Source organism: Ursus maritimus, unplaced genomic scaffold (genome assembly GCF_017311325.1).
Source record: "Ursus maritimus isolate PB19 unplaced genomic scaffold, ASM1731132v1 scaffold_5, whole genome shotgun sequence".
In the NCBI taxonomy this organism is placed as follows: Eukaryota; Metazoa; Chordata; class Mammalia; order Carnivora; family Ursidae; genus Ursus; species Ursus maritimus.
The window spans coordinates 10,529,630-10,555,318 of record NW_024426663.1 but is presented as its reverse complement, the minus strand read 5'-3'; the positions used below and the strand labels follow the sequence as shown (position 1 = coordinate 10,555,318).

The 25,689-nt window shown below is 36.5% G+C and overlaps 1 long non-coding RNA gene across 1 annotated transcript in view; it reads left to right on the top strand.

Moving 5' to 3' along the window:
* LOC103672223 overlaps positions 1–25,689 on the top strand; it is a 69,585-nt gene that overhangs the window by 24,165 nt on the left and 19,731 nt on the right. Inside the window, exon 3 of the long non-coding RNA XR_571133.2 lies at positions 19,339–19,420. This is a non-coding gene — a long non-coding RNA (uncharacterized LOC103672223). The remainder of the gene's footprint in view (positions 1–19,338; positions 19,421–25,689) is intronic.

Sequence of the window (25,689 nt, the reverse complement as noted above, 5' to 3'; positions counted from 1 at the left end):
ATTTTAGAGAAATTTAAGTTTCATAGCAGAATGGACGGGAGGGTACTGAGGTTTCTCCTGCTCATTTTTAAAGTATAGTGTGTAACTGCCTCATCCTCTGGGCCTCTCAACAGAAAACCATGGTTTACATAGGTTGTTACCTGCCTAAATTCACAGAGCTCTTCAGTGGGTCCGATATTGCTTACTGCAGTAGTGTTTGGTAAATGCTTAACAACTGGTTCTCAGGTAAAAAAAAGGGGGGGAAGGCCCTAATCTGTACCTGTTAATTTTTTGGTGTAAATACTCCCCTCATGGCCAATTTCAGTCTACCACTCTGATGTCATTGAATATGGACTGGGGAGGAAAGGCTCATAATGTGCTCTTGTGAGCCAGCATTGTGATCCACTCAGAGAAACCTAAACCAAGGATCAACAACTTTTTTCTCTAAAGTACCAAATAGTAAATATTTTAAGCTTTGCTGGCCATGCGATGTCTGTTACAACTACTTAAATCCACCAATATAGTACAAAAGTAGTCATAGGCTAAATGTAAGTGAATACATGTAACTGTAAGTGTGTTTAGTGATACTGAATTTCAAATTTTAGATGATTTGCAGATGTCACAAAAACTTATTCTTCTTTTGATTTTTTTTCAGCCATTTAAAAATGTAAAAAGCATTTTTAGCTTGCAAGATATGGAAATATAAAAACAGTGCAGTCTCCAGATTCCTGGTCTAGACTGTAGATAATTGGTTAAATTGAAGGAAACTAAGCAGAGTGGCATTCCTAACTAGTCCAGACATACACGTGCCTATAGTCTCCTATGTCCTACTTGAATCTTTTCAACTTTGGGTCATCAGTTCCATGGGCCTTTTGGCTCTCAGAAGTCACCAGCTCCAAGACACCTGCTTCTTCGTATGCTTTCTTTTTCTTCTTCGTCTCCATGGACATTTCTTGTGCTGAGCTCTGTGGCTGTCAACATGAAGTTTACTGCATACATTGGTTTTAAAAATTTTAGAAACCAGAAAAAATGCACTTTATATACTAAATATAAACACATAAAGACACACATGAAATAACTGAAACAGGCATTTCATGAATCAGATTTTACCCATATCATTTGCAATTACTGTTATCTTTTCTATTCTGTTCATTTCCACTCCATTCCATTCTATTTTTAAAACTTGCTTCCAGAGACTCATTAGTGGGTCAACATCTACAATTTGTAAAACCCTGATTTAATTAAAATGATGGACACAAAGTTGTGAATATTCTATAAACTAGCTTACCCCTACGGTCCCCTACACACACACACACACACACACACACACACACACACAAACTGTGCTATTTTCAGTTGCTAAGAGGAGCCATTAGCCAAATGAATCCTAAGTTGTGGAAAGTGTGTGAAAGGTTTTTCCAAGCAGGGATTTCTAAGACTCTGTTGCTGCTCAAGGAATTGTTTGTTGGGTCACTTCTTTCTCTTGTCAGTGACCCAGCACTCCCTCTCCACAAACAAATGTGCATCCTATGGACTTATAATGACACTTCTTTTGGCAATGCAGCTATGATATGCAATACTCTATCCTGATTTGTAGGGGAATCCAGCCCAATATTTCTAAATTTGCATATGTTTTATATTTATTACTTAGGTTTTTGTGATTTTTTTTCCTGTTTCTATACTCTTGTCCAATAGAATTATATATTTAGTTATAGAAAAGGCAGTGTATGGATTAATCAGTCTACCAACATTGTATTATTATTTTATGTTTTATTGAAAGCATACATTTTTATCCTTCTACTGATTACTGAGCATACCCATAAAGCAAAACCAAATCAACATAAATCCAGCCTGAAAACGTTATGTCAAACCATACATTGTACCAAAACATTCTATGACTCCATAAGACACCCCCTTTCCAGTATGTTATATCTTTCCCTGATGGCAGGCATTAGGGAAATGTAACTTCTGACTCAACCTGGGAGCTAACTTGAGGAAGCTGTTTATAGTCTGATGAAAGTTTTAAATCACCTTAGAGAAAATGATTCTGACTCGGAACTAGGAAGTTCCTGTTCAAATCACACCTTAGCGTAAGAACTATGTGGCCATTGGCATATTTATGAAAATAGGTCGAGTTTCTTACTCTGTAAAGTCAAAATATTACTACTCTACTTAGCTCATAGGCAGTCACTTGTGAGGCAGTGATTAGCTAATACATGTAAGTTTCCTTGTAAATTTGAAAGCATCCCAAAACAGAATAAATCCTCTATTCATGAAGAACTGTTAAATCATTTTTGTTACTTCTAATTTCACTGTGATGGGGAAGCCACATCTAGCCTTTCCTCCTTCCTCTGCAGTTCTGTGATATGACAGAGGCTCTGTGTACTTCTCCATAAGGAGCTGCATTTGGTTGCAGCAGACAGCGTGTGCACGTGTCTGTATTCCGAAGGCATCATTTAGTACTTGCGGTGGCTCAGAGCACAGGACTTTGACAGTTGGTGGAGACAGAAATTTCAGCAATAGTAATAAGTCGAATATATAGGCAAAATTTTTAACATTATCATGACTTACTGCTAGAAGACGCTGAATAAATGCATTAGACACACATCAGCTCTTTTAATTACCATTTTAAAGCTTCACTAGTTCTTTTATCCTTTATGTTTAATAAGCTATTATAACTGTTTCATATTATCTTCAAATTAAACTTTTCTTCCATTAAAAAATGAAACCTTTAAAAATGATTGAAATATTTTAGTGCATAGTTGAAAACTGTTTCAAAGTGAAAAAGTCACAGATAATTCTCCTTCGCTTTTCTTTTATATATGTATGTACATAATAATAGAAGAAACTCTTCAACAAAACCTGTATTTTATAAGGCAAAAACTTGAGACCTGCCATGGGGAGGGGAAAATGAAGTCCTATACCTTCCTAGGAGATCTGGGTAAAGGCTATGAGTTAATAACAGCTGTAATGTATTTTATGACACACACAGTAGTATCAGCCTCCAGATCCCTTGAATATAAAATATGAATTTATTGCCTTGTTTTATTATTTTATTTTCTGATACTCAGATGACTGTGTTAAGTAAATTATGCTAACTCAATTTATGGCACATTATCCACAGTGATTCATGCAGTATCTCTCTTGTTTTACTCATTTATTCATTCCCCTTTTCCCCCCATGCTCCACTTCTATTCCCATTTATCTAATACTCGTTGTACTAATACCACTAAATGTTTAATGTGTATTTGACGTTACATATTTTGGCAAATGTGTATCACTTTTTGTATATGTATTTTTAATGTACTTAAGTGGTATTGTGCTCTATATGATAATCTCTATCATTTCTTCACTTTTATCTTTAAATACTATGCTTTAAGAACATTCATGTTTCTTTGTGTGCTTCTAATCCATCATTTCAACACTCAGTATTTCATGCGCAATATTCTGTGTTGTGCACCAACTTGTTTTCTTTTCTACCCTTCTAGTAGAATGCCACAAGCTCTCTATTACCACAAATATTGCTAATGTCAATGCACACATCTCTCTGATGACTTCTGTGAGAATTTCTTAGAATTATACACCAAGGAGTAGAATTCCTGGACTCTACCAAACTCATTTGTTTTATTAGGAAATGGCAGAATCTCTCCAGAATGACTGTAACGATCTTCATTCTCAGCAACAACAGAAGGAAACTCATATAGCTCTTATCTATGCCAGTGGTTTGTATTATCTAGCTTTTTAATTTCTTGGCCATTTAATAGGTATAATATAGTAGCTCATTGCTTTACATATATAATTCTCTGTTCACTATTAATAATTATAAACTCTTCCTTATGTTTCTTAGGTTTTTTTTTTTTTAATTTCCTCCTCTGTTTTTACTTATTCTTACTTGTTCTTTTTTATGTGTCAATTTCAATTCCTTTGTCAATTTTTCTATGAGGGATGACTTGTTGGTTTGGGGGGAATTCTAGTGTTTGTTTCTCTGTCACAGTAGACTTCAAATATCTTTTCCTATTCTATTTTACATGCACTAATTTTATTCAGAATCCATTTTGAACACATATTCTTAATTTTATGTAATGTAAACAAATGTGGTTTATTGCCTTAAGGTTTATGTCTTTGAAATTTTAAGAAATCCTTCTTTTTTATGAAGACACTTTCCAACATTTCCTACTAAGGTTTTATAGTGTTCCATTTAACACTTAGTGTTTAATTTTTTTGGAATCCTCTTTTGATGTAGTAAGCTCTCTCTTCTGTTCCACTGCACTATTTTCTGTTTCAGTCTGAGATCATACCATATTTATTATTGTGGCTTTGTAATCCATCTAATTATCTGGTTGGTCAATTTTATGGATGGTAGGGGATCATAAGGTCATTTGGTCCACATTTCCATCAGATGCCCGGATCTTCTACAGCATCCCTGATGGATCATCCTCAGCCTCTGTTTAGCAACTCTGTTGATACTTCTCCAAGTACTTCCTCCTACTGTTGAGTAGGTGCCTTTACACATGGTCTTTATACTTTGAAATGAAACCTATTCTACTGTAACTCCTACGCTTCCACCATAGCTAGTTCCTCTGGGGAAAACAAAAGATTTACTTCATCTAGTACATGACAATTCTGTAGCTATCATTGTCATCTTCAAAGACATTTTTTTCCCTCTAGGTTTAATGTCCTCAACTACTTTGTCCTCATGAGCTTTGATATTCAGAAACATCTCAATTCTAGCTATCCTCCTCAGTGCACAATCCATTTGATCTTTGATCCTTTTAAAACACTGTATATGTAACTAGAAAATAATTCAGATGTGGTCTGGGAAACATACAGTATAATGAAATTATTGTCTGTCTTCATGTGTACTCTTTCTGGGTGCCCCTTCCACGGCTAATATAACTCTTAAAAAATTAGCACATCTTAAGGAACAAATAAAAAGAACACTCAAGTCTACTAACTACTACCACTGGTATGAATCTCAATCTCTTTAAACAGAGAAAAAAATAAATCAGTATTTTTTGTGCACTTAAATTTATGATTTTCAAAATCTTCCTCCCAAGAGCAAATTCTCAGAGACCTTTGACTTGCTATTTGTCAAGATAAGCACCAAGACTGGTCATTTCTATGGTTACACTTCACAAAACTGCCATTAAGTACAGTACATCTGCTATTTTAACTTATTTCACAGGAGATCTAGTTTCCTTGGACCACTCCAAGTTAAATTGGCCATAATAATGCTCTGACATGTCTCTTTCCTATTTTTAGGCAATATTTCCTCACACATCATTCGTCTCTCAGTATGGAAATATCTAGGAAAATATTAGAAGGATGATTTGCCCCCCTCTAGGCAAGAAGGGAGAAAAACTTAAGAACCAATGACAAGTTCCATGTGAGGAGAACCCAAAATGTGACAAATCCTGTCAACTCTATGACACAGTACTGCAGGCCTGTCAGCTCACTTTCAGTGTCCTTTTAAAGGATTAGTTGCATAGCATCCTCATGCAAATTCCAGCTGTGTGTCCTGAAATCCAGGGAAAAGGCCCGGTGACATCATGGTAGGTGGTGTTCATTGAAGTTCATTGCAATGAATTCTCTTAGTTCTTTTTCCCATACATTCTTGCCTACATTCTGAAAAATAAATGCTTTTGCTGCTTTGAGCTTCAACATATTTCCCTAAGCATTTCTAGCCTATTTTGACAGGCTGTCTTTAGGTTGTGTTGGACACTCTAAGCAACTTGGCTGAACGCATTTAGAATCAGCTTACAAATCTGTGGAGCTTTGTCTGATTATATACTAGCATAATTTATCTCATCCTTCAAAATCTAAGTCGAAGGTTATTTCTTCAGTGACATTTTCCTCTACTAGAATTAATGCTTTGCCTTTTTATGCTTTCTTCAAAGACAGTTCACAACATGATTATAGTATTTATTCATTTATTGAGAAAATATTTGAGTGTCTATTAGAAATCAAACTCTGTGTTGGGTTCTAAGGGTACATAGTTGAACAAAAGTTAACTCCTTGCTTTAAAGAAAATTACAACCCAGGTGTGGAGATAAACACGTACACATGCTTGCATAGCAGGAAAATGTATGACCATAGCAAATAAATTTAACAAAAACTTTGTTTCCAAATAATAATAATAATAAAATACAAAATAAAAGATAAACATATGATTTCAACACAGTGTGGTACCTATAAGGATAAAGATATGTGCAAGAGATGGAGTTTTTATAGAAAAGTGACCAAATTGCCTTGGAATTGAGTCAGTTAAGGTTAGCTAAATGAGACGTTTGACTTGGGTCTTAAAGAAAAAGGAATTCACTTGCAGTTCCGTTTGTTTGGTATGTGTTAGCTTTCTCCACCAAAATGTTGTGCTCCTTGGACTAGAAAACATGAGTTCTTTATTTCTGAATTACTACAGCCTGGCAAGGAAACAGATATATAGCAAGTGGTCAAAATTATTGGATATAGGTGTGTGTTCTTGAGCTAGGGACTATATCTATTCTAACCATAAATGCTGAATAGCTTACCTTCAGTAAAACATCCCTCCTAGTTAACCATATAAATAAATTAAAACAGCTGGGGGAAAAAAAAACATTAAACTGCAAAAAGGGGAAAGTAAGGAAAATGCTGGGGGGGACTTATTAATTAGAATCAAGACCTATAGTAGGGCCCTTTTCCTACTTGTCTGTCCCTGCTCTCCCTGATTATTGTTCCTCGGGAGGACCCAAATCACACAGAATTCATGCAAGCTTTCCATGAAGGCTTTGCTTTCCTGGGCAGTGAGAATTAAACATGCAAACTTGCTTTTTCCTTCATCACAGCCTGCCCTTTTTTTTCCCACAGAAGCTTTCCCATGTGTTCTGTAATAGCTAATCCATCTGAGAGACTAACACCATTAATTTATTACCCACACAAAGTATCTGGGTTTAAAGCAGGCATCTACCACATGTACTCCAAATAGTGGCCTCACTATTTTCAGATGTCATGGCAGTTCAGTGGGGACAAAATTGTGGAACAGGAGGACTTCTTGATGCAACTGAAATTTCTTTAAAGCTTAGTGTGACATTTATTCATTCAAAGAAACATTATTTCTAGTGTTCAAGGGAAAAGGAGGGAGAAATATGGCAATAAATGTGTTTCTAATGCGAAAACAACCAGTTTTGTCCTCTCTACTTCATCTTTAAATACACTCCAACATAACCATGCATTCTTCTAAGAGTTTGGTCTTTTTCATTATTAGTTTTCAAAAACAGTTACTTTCATACTGACTCACAAGTCACTCTAATAATTATTGACCTCAAAAATAATGGCCATATTCTAGATGCTGTGCTAATAATTTCAGTCATCTCCTTTCCTAAATATAAAACTCCTAAGGTGTATATGGATTCTCCCTGTATTACAGATAAGTAAACTGAAGTTCATTAAGTTGATCATATTAGAAGCAGAAGGCTGAAACTAAGTCTACCTAAGTCTGAACTCTTGGCTTATTTTATTAAATCACTCTACCCCCCCAATATATATTTATAAAGGTGTGGCATAGATTAAAGAGATTCTATACAATCATGAACCAGACATAGGAAAAGTGTAATTTTCATGCTATTTAGAGGCAGGAGAAAGAAAGCCAATAGTTAAGGAGAACTTTAGACTCTTGCCAGTCTTAGTGTGTGGGGAGGAAGTTTGTGAAGAAGAAGGCACTATTCATAAAGACAAGTTGTTGTAGCAATCAGGAACGATTTTGGATACAGTTTGAAGATGACCCTAGATAGAGGAGAGCAGTCCCTGAGATCAGAGAGGAGGTTAGGGAAATGTATGTACAGAAGTAAATTAGGAGGGGTCAGTTGGTAGGATATCCAGCTAAAGCTGTGTTCTTTTGACCATATTAGGCATGTTAGATGAGCCAAGCTGTTTTGGTTTTTGAGCAGTGATGGGTGACCAGTTGAGAGCAATGAATAAAACATATTACAGTGATGATTTGAGTTAGATCTTCTTCTCTAAACACCAGTATAGCTCTTAGACCATAACAAACAGGGTCCTTCCTATGACTTTGGATTATATTTCTGGAAATTTCTAAATCTTCCAGTGCTGGAACATGGTAGGGGAGGGGGAAGAGGTTGGAGGATAAAAGTAGGCAGTGCAATTCTGTTATTTGTGCAGATACCCAGAGCCTGATCTGAAATACACGTGGACTCTGAATCTATTTCTTCCCTTTAAGGTGCTTTCCAACTCTCCACAACCATATCATGTCAGTAGGGTTCAACACATGCCTCAAGAGTTTAAGATTTGTGCATATGAGGTCATATAACTCCTTTTTTTTTTCATTCTCATATACAATTTTATTTTTAATATATTCTAATGACTACCATTCTCAGAAAAATGTCTCTCTCTCTCTCTCTCTCTTTTTTTTTTTTTTGATATAAAGTTCGAACCAGATAAGGGCCCCTGGAAAGTGGATCACTCTTCTCTAGTACATTTTTTTTTCACCAAATTACTTGAGATAAGAGACCAGAATGGTGCTAAAATGCTGATTTAGGATGAATCCCATTTACCTTACACCAAGGATAAAGACACTTTACATGAGCAATTGAACAGAAGACAAACGTCTAAGTACCACTTCTCTGTCCATCATTCTAAATCTTCATTATTTACTAAATCATTATTTTTCCTATGGGCTGTTAATTTTGTAATACATTTTAAAGTCAAATTGCTGGTAAATTCCTAGATTCTGGGAGAAAAAAAAAGATTTACCTGGCTAAGACTCTGTCGAGGACTAAAATGAAATGCTGGTGCAGTGAGTACAGCTGCAGAACTCAGAAGGTGGGGGCTGGGGACCATCCTTCTGGGCCAGCAACTGTTCATTAACACACTGTAATGGAGCAGGAGTGAAACTTGGCTGTACCACAATAAGAGAAGCACTACTGTGGCATCTCAAAGGTTTTTTCCCTTAAAAAGATGGTTTAATTGAAATTTGAGTTGAGCAAAACACTTTTGATGTTGCCCTGAAATATATTTCAACCCATGACTACTTGTTTTTATGTATTTTTAATGTTATTAGTATAATTTATTTATTTATTTATTTTTAAAGATTTTATTTATTTATTCGACAGAGATAGAGACAGCCAGCGAGAGAGGGAACACAAGCAGGGGGAGTGGGAGAGGAAGAAGCAGGCTCATAGTGGAAGAGCCTGACGTGGGGCTCGATCCCATAACACCGGGATCACGCCCTGAGCCGAAGGCAGACGCTTAACCACTGTGCCACCCAGGCGCCCCTAGTATAATTTATTATACGTGTCTAGAATGTATGCTAACAAGATTTAGAGTGCTTTGATTTTTTTCTCCTGACCGGGGTGGGGGTAGTGTGGGAAAGGCTTGAATAGAAGATTGAAGCAGAAAAAATAAATCTGCGAAGGCAAGGGTGATGCAGTGTGCAATGACCAGCATCAGAAACCTCAAAGGTGCTTCAGCAAGGCTGCCTCCAGCCCAAAGTGGTGGTGTGCATCTTAGGGACTTTCCATGAGTTCTGTGCTTTAAGCTCATTCATGTGACCCAAATATAAAGGCCACAGTGTGTTCTGTAAGACTATCTCAAGGACATGGAGTTTGAATCATTAATACAGATCCACCCAAACCACAGACTCTTTCAGCCTGAAAAGTACATAGAGCCCATTTCTGCTAACATTGTTCTAGTTTATTATTAGTTACTTCTGTTAATCTCTTACTGTGCCTAAATTAAATTAAACTTTATCATAGATATGTATGTATAGGGAAAAAGCCTAGTATATATAGGCTTCAGTCCTATCCACAGTTTCATGTACCCAGTAGGTGTCTTGGGATGTATCCCCTGTGGATAATGGTGGGGGAGACTACTGTACATTGAAAGGATTACACACCATGACCAAGAAGGATTTGTTCCAGGGATTCAAGAATGGTTTGATACTGCAATTGTGGTGCCGCACATTAACAAAATGAAGGAGAAAATCGTATGATCATCTCAATATATGCAAAAAAGAAGCATTTGACAAAATTCAACATCCATTTATGATAAAAACCATCAACAAAGTGAGTATAGAGGAAACATAACTCAGTATAATAAAGGCCATATACACCAGACACAGAGCGGCCATCATACTCAATGGTGAAAGGTGAAATGGTGAAAGTCTCCTCTAAAATGAGGAAAAAGATAAGGATGCCCACTCTCACTGCTTTTATTTAACATAGTATTAGAAATCCCAGCCAGAGAAATTAGGCAAGAAAAAGAAATGCAAATCATCTGAATTGGAAAGGAAGAAGTAAAATTGTTACTACTTGCTGATGACGTGGTATGATATATAGAAAACCCTGAAGACTTCATCAAAAACCTGTTAGAACTAATGAATGAATGCAAAGTTACAGGATACAGAATCAATACACAAAAATCTGTTGCATTTCTATATACTAATAATGAACTATCAGAAAGAGAAATAAAGAAAGTATTTCCATTTACAATTGAGTCAAAAAGAAAAAATAAATACCTGGAATGAATTCAGCTAAGAAAGTGAAAGACCTTAGATACTGCAAAGACATTAATGAAATAAATTGAAGAAGACACAAATAAATATATAACAAATAAATAGATATTTCATCTCACGAACTGGAAGAATTGATATTGTCAAAGTATCCAAACTATCCCAAGCAACCTACAAATTCAATGCAATCCCTATCAAAATTGCTATGGCAGAATGCCTAGGTGGCTCAGTTGGTTAAACATCTGCCTTCAGCTCAGGTCATGATCCCGGGGTCCTAGGATCAGGATCAAGTCCCGCATTGGGCTCCTTGCTCAGTGGGGAGCCTGCTTCTCCCTCTGCCTGTTTCTCCATCTGCCAGACACTCACCCTACTTGTGCATGCTCTCTCTCTCTGACAAATAAATACATAAAATCTTTTTAAAAAATGCTATGGCATTTTTCACATAAATAGAACAAACAATCCTAAAATTTGTATGGAACCACAAAACACCCTGCATAGTCAAAGCCATCTTGAGAAAGAAGAACAAAACTGGAGGCATCACACTACCTGATTTAAATCTACATAGCAAAGCTCTAATAATTGAAACATGGTATTGGCACAAAAACAGACACATAGATCAATGGAATAGAATAGAGAATCTAGAAATAAACCCATGCATATATGGTCAATTAATTTATGACAGAGGAGCCAAAAATATACAATGGGGAAAGGACAGTGTCTTTAATACAAGGTGTTGGGAAAACAGGACAGCCATACGCAAAGGAATGAAAATGGACCACTATCTTATAGCACACATAAAAATTAACTCAGAATGTATTAAAAACTTGAATGTATGACCTGAAACCATTAAATTTCTAGAGAAGAAAATGGGCAATAAGTTCCTTGACATAGGTCTTAATGATTTTTTTTTAATCTGAAAGCAAAAGCAACAAAAGCAAAAATATGTAATGGGACTACATCATATTGAAAACCTTCTACACAGCAAAGGAAATCACCAACCAAATTAAAAGGCAACATACTGAATGGTAGAAAATATTTGAAAAATCATGTATCTGATAAGGAGTTAACACCTAAAAGATATGAAGAACTCATATAACTCAATGGGGAAAAAAAAGATTAAAAAAATGGACAGAAGATGTGAATAGACATTTTTCCAAAGAGGACATACAGATGGCCAACAGGTAATTGAAACCTTTAAGCATCTGGGAAACGCAAATCAAAACTACAATGAGATATGACTTCATCCTGTTAGAATGACTTTTACAAAAAAGAGGAGATACAACAAGTGTTTTTGAGGCTGTGAAGAGAAAAGAACCTTCATGCACTGTTGATGGGAATGTAAATTGGTGCAGTGAAAAAGTGTGGAGATTCCTTAAAAAATTAAAAATAGAAATACCATGTAATCCAGCAATTCCACTTCTGGGTATTTATTGAAAGAAAACCAAAACAATAACTAGAAAAGATATATGCACCCCCATGTTCATTGTAGCATTATTTACAATAGCCAAGATATGGAAACAACTTGAGTGTCCACTGATAAGTGAAAACTGAATGGATAAAGAAATACATATATACATGCATATAATTCATATAATAGTATATAGTAATACATGCAATATGTAATTACATGTATATAAAATAAATACATAAGAATACATATAATATGTAATAATATATGTGTATAATGGAACATTATTCAGCCATAAAAAAGTATGAAATCTTGCCATTTGCAACAACATGCTGGAACTTAAGGGCATTATGTTAAGTGAAGTAAGTCAGACAGAGAGAGGCAATACCATATGATCTCTTTCATATGTGGGATCTAAAGTAAAGCAAAACAAAACAAAAACCAAGCTCATAGATACGGAGAACAGACAGGTCATTGTCAAAAGGAGAGGGGGTTGGAGACTGATTTTTTTTTAAATTTTTATTTTAAATTGTTTAAATAATAATAATAAAGAATAACACGAAAGTCTTTATAAGTGGTTATAGAATTACTGAGTGTATATATATATATATATATATATATATATATATATAACCAGCTTTAGGCATTAGTTTTATTTGCCTAGCTCCTGTAAGCACTTAAATTTGTACCGACTAGGTCAAAAAAAAGGTCATCTAGGTAAAGAAGTCAAAGTGATGTGAAGTACAAGTAAAGTAGTTGAGGGAGAATACTTAGTGCTCTAATACATGGAGAGCTACATGTTGAATCACTAAGGTGCAGTGGAGAGTTGAATTTATGGGTAATTTAGTTGTACTGATACAAAATTCTAAGAAATGTTGAATTTCTAAGAAAGGGAATTGATGGGTTGAACTATTAATGATATCAAGCTTTACATATGTTGCCTGGTCTTAATGATCTTAACCAAAGAGGTATTTTTTCTAATGCATCAGGAGTTATCATTGTCATCTAGCAACATGATCAAAAAATGATTTCAGATGCACAGGTAAACAAAATTGTGTTGTAACTAGAATTGTATACTAGAAGGAATTGGACATGTATTGGCCTGTGGGAGAGGGGTAAAGGCTCCATAATTTTTTAGGTAAATTAGTCGATTCAATTAAATATCACTTCAAGGCCTTTCTTTTGAGACCAACTTCTTTATCTTTAACCTGACCTTCTCCTTGAGTGTTTGTGTTTAAATTGTTTATTGATACCATGCTTGATAAAGGTCATAGTCAGTAATATGCCCTATTTCATATTTTATATTATGCAGGCCTTAAGTTTCTGACCAAACCCCAAAGGAATGAATGTTAGTCACAGAGTTTGGCATTAGGAAAATAATTGAATTTGTTTGGCTCTACAGTATAAAATGATTTCAAGGACAAAGAGGACTAATAGTCTGAAAGGCCAAGTCAGAAAGAGGAAGAGTGTTTTGAGAATATTTGTTATTTTCCCCCACAGAAAGCCATACTTCTATAGATGGTTATGGGAAATACATAGGCAAAAGATCTTAAGCCAAACAAAGAAAACTCTTCATAGTTTTCTCTTAATTTTCTGGGTATTTTAGAGAAATTCGTTTCAACAGGGTGGGAAAGAACAAGGAAAATTGGAATGACTGGAATGGACTGGATGTACCATTTTTTCATTTTCATTTTGCAAGTAGTGTAGCATTACTTCAGGATAAAGTCAAGTTGGGACTGTGTGGCTTTATGGGAAAATAGTTATGGTTACAAACTTAAACCAGGTTAAAATCAAAGAATCATTTGATTTTTCAGAATATCACAAACTTGAGCAATTTTTACCAGCTTCTAAAATGTTTTGAGCATGTACTATGCTCCAAGCACTATTCTAAGCACCTTAGATGTGCTGTCTTAATCTGTTCAATGACCCAGTGACGGAGGTACAATTATATCTTTTTTATGGAGAACCTGAGGTCTGGAGTCTAAATAGCTTGCCCAAGACTGCACAGCTAGCGGAGGGCATAGGATTTGAACCCAGGATTTGAATCTCAGACCCAGGTGCCTTCCTCACTGGGTTTCTGACCGCTAAGCCTGGAACTTAACCTTTTGCCTTTGCCGCATCTAGAATGCCCGAGAAACACTTCCCTTCTCAAAAGTCTATAATTAATATTGCAAGAGTCTTAAAGGTACGTCTAAAGTGGGGAATGAAATCTGCTCCTCACTTTTTGTTTTACCATTGGAGAAATAGGGCCCACACGCACAGTCTCATGCTGAGGTCAGTGTCACGGAAGGAGCGAGGGCTCAGGACCTACGTCATGTTTCAGGAATCCTAGGGCTCTCTGTACTAGATCAACTGATATTTCTTGATTGTTTATTGTTTTCTGGGCACCGTGCCAATTTTATTTGCTTCATCTCATTGCATTTCCTCTCAAAATATTTTGCAACTCCTCAAACCTTCTGCACTTTAATGCTTCTTTGGAAATCTTCTCTTCATCAAACAGTAAGAGCCACATTTTTAGACCTATCTTTTTCAGAGCAGTCATCAGAGTGGGTGCATCGCAAACGTAGGTGGACTGAGTGAGAAGTCACCGGGAGGAGACAGACAAGTCACCGGGAGGAGACAGGCACGTTGACATACACATCTTTTCTCTTCCTTTGCTCTGAGCAGCTGACAGTAATTTACCTGAGATTCAACGTGATCCTCCCTGTTTCAGTCCACTTTCTTGCCTTTTTCCCACTACACCCTCATTTTTCCCCAAATGATAAAATTTGTCCAGGGTAACTTTTCCTTGCTTTAAACATGTCTCAATATACCCTTAATAAAACAGTCAACACAGAGCCCTAATGGTCTTAATTTGGCTGTGCTGTTTCTATTCTTACAATAAGTGTTCCACTCCCCATATAGAATAGAAACTCTCTAAAAAATTATGATAGCTTTATATATTTTATAAATATGTTATAAAATTGAAAAGCCTAGATAGACTCATAGGTATTCTTTGCTAGCAAGGTATCTATTTGTACTATTGACTTTTCCTTGACTTGCTTGTACCTTGAGGAATAATAGTCTGGAGGCTAGGACTGAAATGCCTTTATTATTATTAACTGAAAAGCAGAATGAATGCACTTTGACCTTAAAATATAAAGCAATAACAGCAATGTGAAGAAGGCATATTGTCATTGTTAGTGGAAAATTATATTGATGTAGGTATTAAAAGGTAATATACGTTTTTTTCCACGAGATTTTATTAAAGATCAACCTTTTGAAAACAATCCTAAAAGCACCCTTTGGACTTTCTTTGTTATTCTCTTTGTTACCTTTACAAGGTTCTTTCAGAAAGTACCAATTTTATTTTAAAGTTTTAATCAATATTTCACACAGTGAAATCTTTTTCTTTGACACAATGAGTTATCAAAGCATTTTTTCTTCCCGAGGCAGCGGCTTTGAGCTGTAACTGACAATAGATCTTGTGGATACTGTCTGTGTCAAGATTAGATCAGACGCCATGGGGATTCCTTTTCATGTTTGTAACTCTTAAATCAGCATAAGCAATACACAAATTCCTCCATTCTAAAGGAATTTTTCCTCAGTGGAATGACTATTGCTGATCGTATTTGATTTTCATTACTTCAAAAACAAAATAGAACTGTATAGCTGGAAATCCTACCTGAATATATACTTATCTGGCACGTTCATTTTCTCCAAAAACTATAGTAAAATTTTCTCCTTAATATATTATCTACAGTTTAAATGGCATATGCAATTAGATCTTTCAAGTAAAATATTAGTCCTCTTTCAATACAAACTCCTTTCTTATACTGAAAAAAAGAAAAAGAAGATGAATTGCCATCTATTCCTGACCCTCTCTCTCTCTCTCTCTCTCTCTCTCTATATATATATATATATGTTTTCTAGTTATGTTTAATTATAGTTATAGTTTCTAAGTATATTTGTGCCAAGAGACGGGTCATTCTCCATTAAGACTCTGAGAAAGGTTATGGTATACTGGTTGAGTGGAGTCTGACATCAGACTTCCGTGCGCTTGAATCCTGCCTCCGCCACTTACTAGCTGTGTGACAGCAAGTTACTTAAATTCTCTGAGTCTCATTTTCCTTACTTGTAACAGTGCCTGGCTCACTGGCCAGGTAGAAGGATTTAATGATATAATCCACCTAAGAACTTCACCCTGTTCTTGATACATAATGGATATTTCATACATATTAGTATCATTATTATTTATGTAGTAAAAGAAAGGAAGAATTTATTTTCACTACATTGCCCCCCCCCCATTTTTTTATGCCTTTGAGTATTTTATTAGGCTTTTTTTTTTTTTTTTTTTGCAATAAAGTCTAAGAGGTAAAATAATGTCATTTCCTGAGAGTAGAAAGCAATCGGGGTGTAACTAATATGGCCTTCTGGGGGTAACATTTTAAACATGGATTTTCTTAAGCAGTCAATATTCTTTTAATATTAGATAGCTTCAGATTTTTATGATTTCAGTGTTCTGTGACCAGCCAACCAGAAGGATTCTTAAAGAAAAATGCCAAACCTGGTAGGTTCCAAGAAAAACGTACAGTTGGGCTATGAGGGAAATTTGCTTCCGATTCAGCTAATACAGCATTAGGCTCTGTTAGGGAGGTAATGGCTGTCTTGATTATTGATGACCATCTGGATGCTTCCCTGCTTCAGAAGAATTGGATAAGTAGAAGATGAAGTCATTTTCTAAAGCTTGGCCCACTGCCCTGCACTCTCTTCACTCTGACCGTTCAGACAGTGGGCGCATAATAGCAAGAAAGGAATTGTGATACTGACATGAAAAATGGGGTTAATGAACCACGAAGATGAATAATACAAACAAAACCATTTTAGCAAAGTAGAGTTTGAATCTTTTGCTCCATAAACAATGAGTGTACACTCCAGAAATTAGCCGGCTTTTAAAATTTTAATTAATTTGAAATGTTAAGTGGATCATAGGTATCTACTTACTTCCCTGTTGAAGGCTGCAGGGAAGTTAATCATCAACAGAACTTCTGGGAAAGGGAATGTTTCTGCATCCAGGAAATCTCACAGGTGGGAAATTTTCATATATGATGTTCGTACTTTTAAGTAACATCTAAAACATTCCTTCACATAATCCTTTAATTAAGACATTCTATGCCATAATTTTCTGCACAAACAATTCTTCAGAAAACATTCAGGAGAACTACTGATATTCTAACTACATGAATGATAAAAAAATATTTTTAAAAGTATATGATATAATTATTTGGAGAATTAAATGTTTATGGAGAAGGACTGAAAGGGTATTTCGAGTAAGACCCTTCTTCCCCTTGGCTAGAGTTATTCTCAGAATTTCTGTTCTATGGGAATTATCATATCCAAATCACACTTTTGTCTTCTGAATGAAGGTATTTCTTTAAGGATGTGCAAGTGTATTCGAGTAACTCTCTTTGCCGAGCAAAGGCCCTTACAACAATGGCTTATGCATTGCCTCCCCCAGGCAAAAACAGTCAGGTAGGTTATTCCAGATCAGCTCCTCTCACAGAGAAATTTCCTATTTGATCCTAAACAAATTATCTAAAAAGAAGCTTCCAAGCCAGTGGTAATCAGAAATTAATTAAAACAAAAAGAGAACGTTTAGTAATGCCATTAAAAACCTGAAAGTGGACAAAACAAAACAAAACAAAAAAGTGGACGAAACCAAAGAAACAGCTGTCTTACCTTTTGCCCTCATGTCTAGCTGGAGAGGGTGTTTGTGTGTTTCTAGTTTATACAGCCTTGGGTGAGCGAGGTGATACACTTTCATGGGGACCGCAGGCTAGTTCACGCCACAAGGGCAGGTACCCACAAAGGTGAAGAGTTGCCCTCGCTCTGTGATGCTAAAATGTGACTGCCGTTCTCCATCTGCACATCCTCTGTCTCCCCATGGTGCCTGTTCTCAGAGAAATATTTCGAAAGCTTGGAGGTAACCGCTTATTATAGAGCTGTCCTGGAATAAACGGAGAAGCTTTTTATCCGCCTCACTGACAAGCATATCACATTCTCTTAGTCTAGGAATAACTATCTTTCAACCACAGTCCATCAGCTCCTAAAAATGAAAAAAAAAAAAAAAAAAGAAAGAAAAAAGAAAAACCTATCTATGGATCTAGCTCATGTTATGAATCATGTTGGTAAAAGAATCTCTATCTTTGGTCCAAAAGGCTATTTTTTAAATATTTAGAATAAACTAAGCGAGACCATAAATGTGTAAAATTATCGAATATTCTTTTTTGAGAGAGTATTATAATTTTATCTTTAAAAGAAGGGAAACCTTTGGAAATCAGGCTGAATCAGATATAGAGAAATTCTCTGTGGATGGTTTGTAGGGCTTTCTGTCCTAGAACACATGTATTGAAGCACATGAACTACTTCTCTGTGTATACGTACAGGGATATTTCTGTTGGTGTCGGGTATGATGGATTGCTATATTTTGCAAAGTCATGCTTTGTTTTTTTATAAAATAAATCACATTTCAAAAAGCCAGTGACTCTTCTTTTTTCACATATGCCGACATTATGTGGAAACGTTACATTAAAGGAATTTTATATATTAAATACTATTTAGTAATATTAGAAGATTCAAGTGTACAATATGTGTAACTTGGTATCTTCCTTTTCTCAATATTTTTGAAGATATGTGTACCCCTGTGTGTTTATGCTAATTCCCTGATGATAAAATATTTGAGAAGCTATAAAAAATGCTAATGTCTATGTAAACAGTGACTTTCAATTGGTTTGGAGATTTGGAATTTTAATTCGTCTATGTGAAAACTGTGGTTGGAGTGCATTGCGCCTTCTCTGGGTTCCTGCTTCACTGGACAGCTGTCCTAATAATAGTCTAGCAGGGAACAGACCGCTTCGTGCTTGTCCACTTTCAGGCTTTTAATGGCATTTATAAACATATGCTATGTTGCCATTCTGTTCTCTCTGAGGGGACCAGACTCTGACTTTCTTGTTCATCAGTTTATACCCTAGAGACCCACATGGTTCCTGGCACATAGTGGGTGCTCAAAGCCTAATTTTGAGTGAATGAGAGAAAGAATGAGTGTCCTCCCATCAGCTGATCCCTGAGAGGCTTATGTGTCCCCCAGCGTGTGAAGAGATCACTAAAATGAATTTCTTGCTGGCCTTGCAGGAGTTACATCTCCCGGCCTCAGTTCCTTGACTGGCATCCAACATGGCCCTGATCATCTGTCTCCTCTCATCTTCTCAGCTGACACATTTTTGTACCTCCTTTAGCATGGCCCATCTTTTTTCAGCCTTCCTGCTTCCAAATACTCTATGATTTCTGAAGTCTACATTCTATGATTAACACTCATATAATCAACAATCGCTGTCTAATCAAAGAAAGTTATCTTCACTTGTTTCCCTTAACTGACAATGGGTCTACCCTTAAACCATCATTTCCCTTCCAGATGGAGGACAACAACATCTCACACCACACCTTCCTCAGTGTTGGAGCAAGGATTTGACATTCTCCTCATTTTCTACTTTCAGGTAAGAATTCCTCCATTCTCATGGAAAAACCTTGCTTCTGTGGTTATAGACATCCTGGAAAAGATTATGTAAGCATAGTAATGGTGCAAATCTCAGCACGATTGTTTTTTTCTTTTCTTTGGTAATTTTCTTCATTGTTTGAATTTTTACTAATATGCATGTATTATTTTACCCCCCAAAGCTATTTTTTCCTCTTATTTTTACCAGCTTATTGAGATGGAAATATACATATGACATTGTGTAAGTTTAAGGTGCACATGTTGAATCAATACGCATACATCGAAAAATGATTTATACCATAGTGTTAAGTGACACCTTCATCATGCCATAAAGTTACCATTTCTTTTTTGTGGTGAGAACAGTTAAGATGCACTCTTTTACCAACTTTCAAGTATATAATATAGTAACTATAATCACCGTATTGTACATTAGATCTTCAGACCTTATTCATCTTATAACCAGAAATTTGTACTCTTTGACCAATATCTCATTTCCCTAACCGCCAGCTGCTAGTAACCACTACTCTACTCTGTGTTTGTGTGAGTTCAGCTTCTTTAGATTCTACATAGAAGTGAAAACATTCAATATTTACCTATTTTTGTCTGACTTACTTCACTTAGCATAATGTCCTCAAGTTTCATACATGTTGTCACAAGTGGCAGGATTTCCTTCTTTCTCATGGCTGAATAATATTCCACTGTATATATACATATCATATCTTTTGTATCCATTTGTTTCTTGGTGGACACTTCAGTTGTTTCCATATCTTGGCTATCGTGAATAATGCTTTAGTGAACATTAGAATGCAGATATCTCTTTGAGATCCTGTAGTCATTTTTTTTTTGCAGAGATACACCCAGAAGTGGGATTGTTGGATCATATGGTAGTTTTATTTTTAGTTTCCTGAGGAACTTCTGTTCTGTTTTCCACAGTGGCTGCATCAATTTACATTCCCACCACCAGTGCGCAAGTGTTGCCTTTTCTCTAAATCCTCACCAACACTTATATCTTGTCTTTTTTTATGGCAGCCATTTTACCAGGTGTGAGGTGATAATCTCATTGTGGTTTTGATTTGCATTTCCCTGATTAGTGATATGGAGCACCTTTTCATGTATCTGTCGACCATTTGTATCTTTTTTTTGGAATGATGTCTGTTCTGTTCCTCTCTTCATTATTTAATTGAATGGTTTGGCCTCTCTCTTTTTCTGTTGAGTTATGTGAGTTCTTTATACATGTTAGATATTAACCCCTTATCGGATATGATTTGCAAACATTTTTTTCCCATTCCGTAGGTTGCCTTTTAATCTTGTTGATGGAGGGGCACCTGGGTGGCTCAGTCGGTTAAGCATCTGCCTTTGGCTCGAGCCAAGCATTGAGCTTCCTGCACAGTGGGGAGTCTGCTTCTCCCTCTGCCCTTCCTTGTGCTCTCTTTGTCTCTCTGTCTGTCTCAAATAAAAAAATAAAATCTTTTTTAAAAAAATCACAATTTTGTTGATGGTTTCTTTTGCTGTGCAGAAACTTTTTAGTTTGATGTAGTCCCACATACTAATTTTTGTTTTTGTTGCTTATGCTTTTGGTAACGTATCCCAAAAAATTGCTGCCAAGACCAATGTCAGGGAGCTTTTTCCCTATGTTTTCTTCTGGGAGTATTACAGTTTCAGATTTTATGTTTAAGTCTTTAATTTCTTCTGAGTTAATTTTTGTGAGTGTTTTAAGATTGGGGTCCAGTTTCATTCTTTTTCATGTTGTTATCCAGTTTTCCCACCACCATTTATTGAAGAGACTGTCCTTTCCCTATTGAGTATTTTTGGCTCCTTGTCAAATATTAGTTGGCCATATATGAGCAGGTTTACTTTTGGGCTCTCTGTTCCACTCGTCTGTGGGTCTGTTTTTATGGCAGTATTATAATGTTTTGATTACTATAGTTCTGTAGTATAGTTTGAAGTCAGGAAGTATGATGACTTCAGCTTAGTTGTTTTCTCTTGGAGCTGCTTTGCTGTGGCTTTCTTATGGCTGGACAATCCCCCTACCCTCCAGGTGTGGACACTTCAGTGGAGGCCAGTGACAGATTAGGGCTGGGGGTGTGCAGGTGCACAGCTGGGGGTGGGTAGCTACAGGGTAGTGTGGTGGTGTAGACCAGTGACAGAAGATAGGGCCTGATCTGAGCCCACAAGCAGCTGAGAACTGCCTCTTCTCCTGTGGCTGCATGTAACTGCACAGCTGGAGTGCACTTCGGCAAGTGGGGGGAAACCACGGTGTTCTAGACTGGCTTCTTGCGTCCTTGCAGTCACAGAGGTCTGAGCTAGCTTCCGGTGTGGTTCTTGGGCTTCAGTGGGAACAAATAAGAGGAAGTAGGGGACTGGTGTCAACAAATGTAAATATCTGTGGAGCAGAAGCTGATGAAATCATTAGGGTACCTTCAGCAGCTATGCTGGCCTTTGGTTTCTTCCTCAGTGGCAAAAGTTTCTGGGTTTATCTATAGAACAAGTCACTGTGAACCTCACCCACTCACACTGCATAGCTGCTGTTGGTAGCCCTGCTTTTCTTTCTTATTTCTAGCTGTTTTTATAGGTCTCAGCTTAGCTGATCTGGGTGGAATGAAACCAAACTGGGATCTTTGTATGGTGCTTCAAAAGGCTGGAGAAGATGGTAGCTCACCCGTTGTTTCTTTCTTGGCAAGGAGAACTCATTCTATCTTGGAAGTGCCCTCTTGGCACTGAGCAATGCCAGCTTGGGGAATAAGATGATGCTGCAAGATGAGGCTGTCTTTCTTCTCTTCTTATGCGTTTATTCTCAGATTTTTGTTTCACTGGATTTCTGAGATTTCTTAAGTGGACTCCAGAGCTTCCCCAAAGCTGATTTTGTTCATAGATAGCTGTCTAGTTGTTGGTCTTTGTTGGAAGATGGAGGATAGGGTCTCCTACATCTGTCAATTTGGTAATATGACTCTCAAAAAAGCGATTTTTAGGGGCGCCTGGGTGGCTCAGTCGTTAAGCGTCTGCCTTCGGCTCAGGGCGTGATCCTGGCATTCTGGGATCGAGCCCCACGTCAGGGTCTTCTGCTGGGAGCCTGCTTCTTCCTCTCCCACTCCCCCTGCTTGTGTTCCCTCTCTCGCTGGCTGTCTCTCTCTGTCAAATGAATAAATAAAATCTTAAAAAAAAAAAAAGCTATTTTTAAATAAAAGAGCTTCCAGTTCATGTCTAGCTTAAGCTATTTTATTATACCATCTTCTACAATGTCACTACCTTGCCTTGCCACCAGCAACCACAATTCTTGAAGACTCTAGAATCTGGATTTCCATCTTCCTTCCTACTTCTATTTCTAACATTATAGCAGATGACTTAAGTAGCCACATGGCAGATCCAATCAATATTCTAGCTTTACAAACCCTTAATCTCACCCTCAGTGATATTCATCTCCCTTTTACTCCAGTCGAACATTTTCTAAGGCCAAAGATCTCACGTCAACTTCATCTGAAATTGTAAATTCAACTATAGCATGACTTCGTACAATCTTCTATCTTCCTCACTCAGTATTCATTGTTAGACCTGATATTTGATACCATCAGAACATCCTAATCTTTTATCTTTCTCCTCTGACTAGCTCTTCCTACTGCAAGAAATCTGGAGGCAGATCACCTAAATTAGGGTCCCAGATCTTCAGATAGTCTTCTATCATCATAATTATTAGTAGAATTATGTTTCTATAGCTACATTCAACTTGTAGTTTCCCAACATTTTCAATTATTTTACCCTATTTTCTCCATCATAGTACCTGGGAACCCTTAATCCTGGATCAGCCCCAACTAAGCTATTTAAAGGTGCTAAAGGAATTGCACTGGATCAGTCGTAGATGAGTGTCAGTAGGAATTATCATCTCTACATTACCTAGGACCCAGCAATGGCAAGAAACCCTACTCTGCTTTCTCTGACATTGCTTTCAGCAATTATTTCAAAACTCCTCTCCTTTTTATAAACCATAATCCTGCAATATCTGAATCATGTCAAATATGTTTTGTATATGTTTATGCACCTGTTTGTGTGTGGATTTCTATGTGTGTGGTTCAGTATGTACACTTGTAAGCTTATCCTTGTGTGTGTTGCTATGAAATTACCTTGAACTTTAGACAGAAATAGAAGCTATCAACTTACTGTCATCAAGCTTTCTAAACCTGGCAGTATCCATAGTTTTTCTTTCATTCTGTCACACTAGGAGAGTTTATCCTACTGCTAAGATGAATCCCTCCATTTGAGCACAGAATCTTATCACTTTCTTTCCCTCGGGAGCCCTATCTTAACACAAAGTTCCTAAGGAATTCTATTTCTTTAGGCAATTAACAGGTATTGTATAGAAAACATGCTCCTTGATCAAATTGGTTTGGGGAAATACCAGAAATCACAAAATCAAACAGATCTGACACAAAATTCATTACAGGCTCTATTAAAAGGCCATCATATATAATGAATGTCCCAAAGGGCATGTAATGTAGCATTACCCAGACTTAGGATGTGAATCAAGGAACATTATCACAAGAATATTACCATTCCACCCTTGCTCTTTAGCTTTTCCACTTCTGTTGCCAGGTGGTATGTCCTAGTTTTCTTATCCAAAAGAACAAATGGGTGTGCCAACTCTTCTGCTCTCTTGGCAATCTTCTCTCTTTCCACTTACAGTCAAATTCCACAAAAGAGGTGGGACTCTCACTGTTACCAAACCTTCCCTAATTCGCCTTTATCTCCACTGCTCAGGTCCCCACAGACACTGCCACACCATGGTTAGGAGCTTCTGATGTTTCTTTCCCAACTTTTTAAAAATATTCCTTCCTCTAGAATTTTTTGCCTGCCTTCCACTCCTCAATAACGTTTGGCAATTCTTCTTTCTGTTTTTAAACTTGTATGAGAATGTTCCTTGAGGTTTTGTTGCAAGTGATCTTCTCTCCTCCAATTAGATGCTTCCTATTTATTTGGATCCCTCATTATTTCCCAAGGCTTCATACAGCATCATATGTACAGATTTCCTAATTTGTATCTTTAACACAGGTCTTTCTCCTGAGCTCTAGATCCTTATATATAGCTACCTACTAAATACTCCCACTTGAATGACACCCTACTGTTCAATAACTTCAAAATTTAAATCATTGTTTCTTGCTCCATCCAAATCAGTTTTCTTCTAGTTTTCCTATGAAAAACTTATTAGGGCTCAATATGGAGGGTATTAATTCCTCCACCTGCCTTAATCGATTTCAAATTCCTGTTGAATCTATCTCTAATTTATTTTTCACATCCATTACTCCTCTCAACTCTTACTACCAATCCCCTAGTTCAAACCACTGTCACCATGAGGTAGATTTCTAAATGCTCTAAACTTGACTCATCCTCCCTGGGTTTGGCTCTCTTTGATTTATTCTTAACTTCACTATCCTGATTAAAATCCTAAATGACTTCCCATTGTTATTGCAAAATAGTGGCCACAAGATCCTGGAAATTAATCTTCTGTTCCTTATTATTAAAATGTATATGGTCTATTAGACACTAACAATTGTCTGAATAGAGAAAATTTCACAGAGACTAATTATTTTCATCATAAAGAACAAAGAAATCCAAGACATACTTTTGTTCTTTTAAATGTTTTTAAATTAAATACGTGTTTAGCCAAGATGCGGTACTAGAGCAAAGATGGTAATATAATAATACTCTCTTGTAAGATAATGGGAGTTATATGAGTTCTAGTTGTTGTGGAGAATCATTTCATAAAGGAGAGGACCTCTTTCCTCTTTCCCTTGCACAAGTGAATAGCATTCATAGGTGTCACTGTTTTTCTAAGGATACATAGGAGACAAATGGAGAAAACAGAATCTCTGGAGTGTCTGGCTACCCAATTGCATATAATGACAGCCATGGTCACAGTCTGGACCAAATGCAGAAAGATATATGGGCTTTAATTGGTTGAAAACCTAGCCAGTTATTTATTGAGTAGATGGCAGCTTGAACTCTTGGTCATTATATATTAGCAATAATTCTATTGATTAACATCCTCCGTTTCAGCTTGATCACAAGTTTTAAAACTTTCAATGACTAAGTGGTAGTCATATAGAAATATACTTAATATTGTGGTATTTATCAGAATTACAATGTTTCTCTCTGGATGGACTCATTAGTTTTATTTTATTTTTTTATAATAATATTTTTTATTATATTATGTTAGTCACCATACAGGACATCCCTGGTTTTTGATGTAAAGTTCCATGATTCATTAGACTCATTAGTTTT